The sequence below is a fragment of the Ovis aries genome, unplaced genomic scaffold (genome assembly GCF_016772045.2).
Source record: "Ovis aries strain OAR_USU_Benz2616 breed Rambouillet unplaced genomic scaffold, ARS-UI_Ramb_v3.0 scaffold_1249, whole genome shotgun sequence".
Taxonomy (NCBI): domain Eukaryota; kingdom Metazoa; phylum Chordata; class Mammalia; order Artiodactyla; family Bovidae; genus Ovis; species Ovis aries.
This window is the reverse complement of record NW_024599774.1, coordinates 1-5,834: the sequence shown is the minus strand read 5'-3', so window position 1 is coordinate 5,834 and position 5,834 is coordinate 1. Positions and strand designations below refer to the sequence as shown.

At 58.7% G+C, this 5,834-nt stretch overlaps 1 long non-coding RNA gene across 1 annotated transcript; it reads right to left on the bottom strand.

The window, feature by feature from the left end:
- Nucleotides 1-1,899: 1,899 nt before the first annotated feature.
- On the bottom strand, nucleotides 1,900-5,825 carry LOC132659100 (uncharacterized). Its single transcript, XR_009599067.1, has 2 exons — nucleotides 4,775-5,825; nucleotides 1,900-3,959 (listed from the first exon to the last, which is right to left on the bottom strand). It is a non-coding gene; the product is annotated as an uncharacterized LOC132659100 (long non-coding RNA).
- Nucleotides 5,826-5,834: the final 9 nt, after the last annotated feature.

Below are 5,834 nucleotides of genomic sequence, written 5' to 3'. Positions count from 1 at the left end.
TGCACGTGGGACAGCCCTGTGGGAAAGCCTCGTGGGAAAGCCTCGTGGGAAAGACACGAGGGAAAACCATAGATGCTTTGATCCACGGGGCGGACTGCGTGACACTGCTGCTACCGCTCTGGAGGAAAGCGCAAGTGCATGCCCGCATTCGAGACGAGGACTGACTCCCCTGGGGAGACTCCAGAAGTACCCCAAGATCCATGTCAGCACTGGAGAGGAATCCTCAGGTTCCGGCCCTGAGTTCACACAAGGTCTTAGGCCCCGGCATCAGCGGGAGAGGAATTCCGAAAGGCCCCCGAGGAACTCGCATGGGGACTGGCCTTTCCTGAGGCCACCAGAGCGGGTCCCTGAGGGCCCCGTCGTAAGTCGAGAGCACCTGCCGCAACTCGAGAAAATCCAGGAGGTTTTGCCCTCCAGGCGAGATGAGGCCCATTTCCGCTGAGGCTTCTCGAGGCTAATCACATCTAACCCCTGGAACTTCCAAAGGGTCCTTCACACCCTTTCTGCAACTCAGAAGTTCCCGACACACCCGTCTCCACTCGAGAGGAAGCACGAGGGCCCGGAACACATCCAGGGGGGCCCCGTTTCCGCCTCCGGGCTCGAGATGAGGGATCCTTTCCCTGTTTCGTAGGGAAGAATTCCCGCGTTCCCCAGCCGTCGCATCTCAAGAGGGAGAGCGCTCTCCACAGGAAAGGCGAGAGGAACTCCAGGTCGTGCACCATTCAAGAGTCCCCCAGATGTGGTCAGTCCACGGCCATTCCAGAGGAACCTGGTGTTCCCTCGCACCTGCCCGGCAATCGAACTTTTTGGTGACGACTTTCACCTGCGAAAAATGTTCTACAGTTTAGACCGCGCATTATAGATTTACGTGGGCCTGCCTCAATGGACTGAGAATGAGGCAGGAGAGGCCAGAGACCCGCCGCTCTTCACAGAAGGAATTCCAAGTCAACTGCAGTATCATGCCCCAAGAATTGCCCATCCCATAGGGATTGCTGTTGATTGGGTGCCCGAAACTTTAACTGAGGTGCCACAGCAAGTGAGCGATCCGGCCACTCGAGAGAAAGTCCTCGTGGGAAAGCCTTCAGTGGAGCAATAACAAAGGCACACACCGGAGGGAAAACCGCACTGACGGGATCTTTCCGCTCAGGAAACTTAGGAGACCGGACTGCGTGACACTCGCCGTTCTAGCCAGAATCGCTACATGTGCACGAGACCTGGGTGACAGAAATGAGGCGCTCCTGGAGGGTATTTATCACGGAAGCGCAAGTGCATGCCCCGCATTCGAGACGACGAGGAACTGACTCCCCTGGGAGACTCCAGAAGTACCCCAAGATCCATGTCAGCACTGGAGAGGAATCCTCAGGTTCCGGCCCTGAGTTCACACAAGGTCTTAGGCCCCGGCATCAGCGGGAGAGGAATTCCGAAAGGCCCCCGAGGAACTCGCATGGGGACTGGCCTTTCCTGAGGCCACCAGAGCGGGTCCCTGAGGGCCCCGTCGTAAGTCGAGAGCACCTGCCGCAACTCGAGAAAATCCAGGAGGTTTTGCCCTCCAGGCGAGATGAGGCCCATTTCCGCTGAGGCTTCTCGAGGCTAATCACATCTAACCCCTGGAACTTCCAAAGGGTCCTTCACACCCTTTCTGCAACTCAAGAAGTTCCCGACACACCCGTCTCCACTCGAGAGGAAGCACGAGGGTCCCGAACACATCCAGGGGAGCCCCGTTTCCGCCTCCGAGCTCGAGATGAGGGATCCTTTCCCTGTTTCGTAGGGAAAGAATTCCCGGCGTTCCCGTCGCATCTCAAGAGGAGGCGCTCTCCACAGGAAAGGCGAGAGGAACTCCAGGGTCGTGCCACCATTCCAAGAGTCCCCCAGATGTGTCAGTCCATTCCAGAGGAACCTGTTTTCCCTGCACTGCCTTGACGTTCAAGCCGAGGATCGACTCCCACCACGTGTGCACGTGGGACAGCCCTGTGGGAAAGCCTCGTGGGAAAGCCTCGTGGGAAAGACACGAGGGAAAACCATAGATGCTTTGATCCACGGGGCGGACTGCGTGACACTGCTGCTACCGCTCTGGAGGAAAGCGCAAGTGCATGCCCGCATTCGAGACGAGGACTGACTCCCCTGGGGAGACTCCAGAAGTACCCCAAGATCCATGTCAGCACTGGAGAGGAATCCTCAGGTTCCGGCCCTGAGTTCACACAAGGTCTTAGGCCCCGGCATCAGCGGGAGAGGAATTCCGAAAGGCCCCCGAGGAACTCGCATGGGGACTGGCCTTTCCTGAGGCCACCAGAGCGGGTCCCTGAGGGCCCCGTCGTAAGTCGAGAGCACCTGCCGCAACTCGAGAAAATCCAGGAGGTTTTGCCCTCCAGGCGAGATGAGGCCCATTTCCGCTGAGGCTTCTCGAGGCTAATCACATCTAACCCCTGGAACTTCCAAAGGGTCCTTCACACCCTTTCTGCAACTCAAGAAGTTCCCGACACACCCGTCTCCACTCGAGAGGAAGCACGAGGGTCCCGAACACATCCAGGGGAGCCCCGTTTCCGCCTCCGAGCTCGAGATGAGGGATCCTTTCCCTGTTTCGTAGGGAAAGAATTCCCGGCGTTCCCGTCGCATCTCAAGAGGAGGCGCTCTCCACAGGAAAGGCGAGAGGAACTCCAGGGTCGTGCCACCATTCCAAGAGTCCCCCAGATGTGTCAGTCCATTCCAGAGGAACCTGTTTTCCCTGCACTGCCTTGACGTTCAAGCCGAGGATCGACTCCCACCACGTGTGCACGTGGGACAGCCCTGTGGGAAAGCCTCGTGGGAAAGCCTCGTGGGAAAGACACGAGGGAAAACCATAGATGCTTTGATCCACGGGGCGGACTGCGTGACACTGCTGCTACCGCTCTGGAGGAAAGCGCAAGTGCATGCCCGCATTCGAGACGAGGACTGACTCCCCTGGGGAGACTCCAGAAGTACCCCAAGATCCATGTCAGCACTGGAGAGGAATCCTCAGGTTCCGGCCCTGAGTTCACACAAGGTCTTAGGCCCCGGCATCAGCGGGAGAGGAATTCCGAAAGGCCCCCGAGGAACTCGCATGGGGACTGGCCTTTCCTGAGGCCACCAGAGCGGGTCCCTGAGGGCCCCGTCGTAAGTCGAGAGCACCTGCCGCAACTCGAGAAAATCCAGGAGGTTTTGCCCTCCAGGCGAGATGAGGCCCATTTCCGCTGAGGCTTCTCGAGGCTAATCACATCTAACCCCTGGAACTTCCAAAGGGTCCTTCACACCCTTTCTGCAACTCAAGAAGTTCCCGACACACCCGTCTCCACTCGAGAGGAAGCACGAGGGTCCCGAACACATCCAGGGGAGCCCCGTTTCCGCCTCCGAGCTCGAGATGAGGGATCCTTTCCCTGTTTCGTAGGGAAAGAATTCCCGGCGTTCCCGTCGCATCTCAAGAGGAGGCGCTCTCCACAGGAAAGGCGAGAGGAACTCCAGGGTCGTGCCACCATTCCAAGAGTCCCCCAGATGTGTCAGTCCATTCCAGAGGAACCTGTTTTCCCTGCACTGCCTTGACGTTCAAGCCGAGGATCGACTCCCACCACGTGTGCACGTGGGACAGCCCTGTGGGAAAGCCTCGTGGGAAAGCCTCGTGGGAAAGACACGAGGGAAAACCATAGATGCTTTGATCCACGGGGCGGACTGCGTGACACTGCTGCTACCGCTCTGGAGGAAAGCGCAAGTGCATGCCCGCATTCGAGACGAGGACTGACTCCCCTGGGGAGACTCCAGAAGTACCCCAAGATCCATGTCAGCACTGGAGAGGAATCCTCAGGTTCCGGCCCTGAGTTCACACAAGGTCTTAGGCCCCGGCATCAGCGGGAGAGGAATTCCGAAAGGCCCCGAGGAACTCGCATGGGGACTGGCCTTTCCTGAGGCCACCAGAGCGGGTCCCTGAGGGCCCCGTCGTAAGTCGAGAGCACCTGCCGCAACTCGAGAAAATCCAGGAGGTTTTGCCCTCCAGGCGAGATGAGGCCCATTTCCGCTGAGGCTTCTCGAGGCTAATCACATCTAACCCCTGGAACTTCCAAAGGGTCCTTCACACCCTTTCTGCAACTCAAGAAGTTCCCGACACACCCGTCTCCACTCGAGAGGAAGCACGAGGGTCACGAACACATCCAGGGGAGCCCCGTTTCCGCCTCCGAGCTCGAGATGAGGGATCCTTTCCCTGTTTCGTAGGGAAAGAATTCCCGGCGTTCCCGTCGCATCTCAAGAGGAGGCGCTCTCCACAGGAAAGGCGAGAGGAACTCCAGGGTCGTGCCACCATTCCAAGAGGCCCCCAGATGTGTCAGTCCATTCCAGAGGAACCTGTTTTCCCTGCACTGCCTTGACGTTCAAGCCGAGGATCGACTCCCACCACGTGTGCACGTGGGACAGCCCTGTGGGAAAGCCTCGTGGGAAAGCCTCGTGGGAAAGACACGAGGGAAAACCATAGATGCTTTGATCCACGGGGCGGACTGCGTGACACTGCTGCTACCGCTCTGGAGGAAAGCGCAAGTGCATGCCCGCATTCGAGACGAGGACTGACTCCCCTGGGAGACTCCAGAAGTACCCCAAGATCCATGTCAGCACTGGAGAGGAATCCTCAGGTTCCGGCCCTGAGTTCACACAAGGTCTTAGGCCCCGGCATCAGCGGGAGAGGAATTCCGAAAGGCCCCCGAGGAACTCGCATGGGGACTGGCCTTTCCTGAGGCCACCAGAGCGGGTCCCTGAGGGCCCCGTCGTAAGTCGAGAGCACCTGCCGCAACTCGAGACAATCCAGGAGGTTTTGCCCTCCAGGCGAGATGAGGCCCATTTCCGCTGAGGCTTCTCGAGGCTAATCACATCTAACCCCTGGAACTTCCAAAGGGTCCTTCACACCCTTTCTGCAACTCAAGAAGTTCCCGACACACCCGTCTCCACTCGAGAGGAAGCACGAGGGTCCCGAACACATCCAGGGGAGCCCCGTTTCCGCCTCCGAGCTCGAGATGAGGGATCCTTTCCCTGTTTCGTAGGGAAAGAATTCCCGGCGTTCCCGTCGCATCTCAAGAGGAGGCGCTCTCCACAGGAAAGGCGAGAGGAACTCCAGGGTCGTGCCACCATTCCAAGAGTCCCCCAGATGTGTCAGTCCATTCCAGAGGAACCTGTTTTCCCTGCACTGCCTTGACGTTCAAGCCGAGGATCGACTCCCACCACGTGTGCACGTGGGACAGCCCTGTGGGAAAGCCTCGTGGGAAAGCCTCGTGGGAAAGACACGAGGGAAAACCATAGATGCTTTGATCCACGGGCGGACTGCGTGACACTGCTGCTACCGCTCTGGAGGAAAGCGCAAGTGCATGCCCGCATTCGAGACGAGGACTGACTCCCCTGGGGAGACTCCAGAAGTACCCCAAGATCCATGTCAGCACTGGAGAGGAATCCTCAGGTTCCGGCCCTGAGTTCACACAAGGTCTTAGGCCCCGGCATCAGCGGGAGAGGAATTCCGAAAGGCCCCCGAGGAACTCGCATGGGGACTGGCCTTTCCTGAGGCCACCAGAGCGGGTCCCTGAGGGCCCCGTCGTAAGTCGAGAGCACCTGCCGCAACTCGAGAAAATCCAGGAGGTTTTGCCCTCCAGGCGAGATGAGGCCCATTTCCGCTGAGGCTTCTCGAGGCTAATCACATCTAACCCCTGGAACTTCCAAAGGGTCCTTCACACCCTTTCTGCAACTCAAGAAGTTCCCGACACACCCGTCTCCACTCGAGAGGAAGCACGAGGGTCCCGAACACATCCAGGGGAGCCCCGTTTCCGCCTCCGAGCTCGAGATGAGGGATCCTTTCC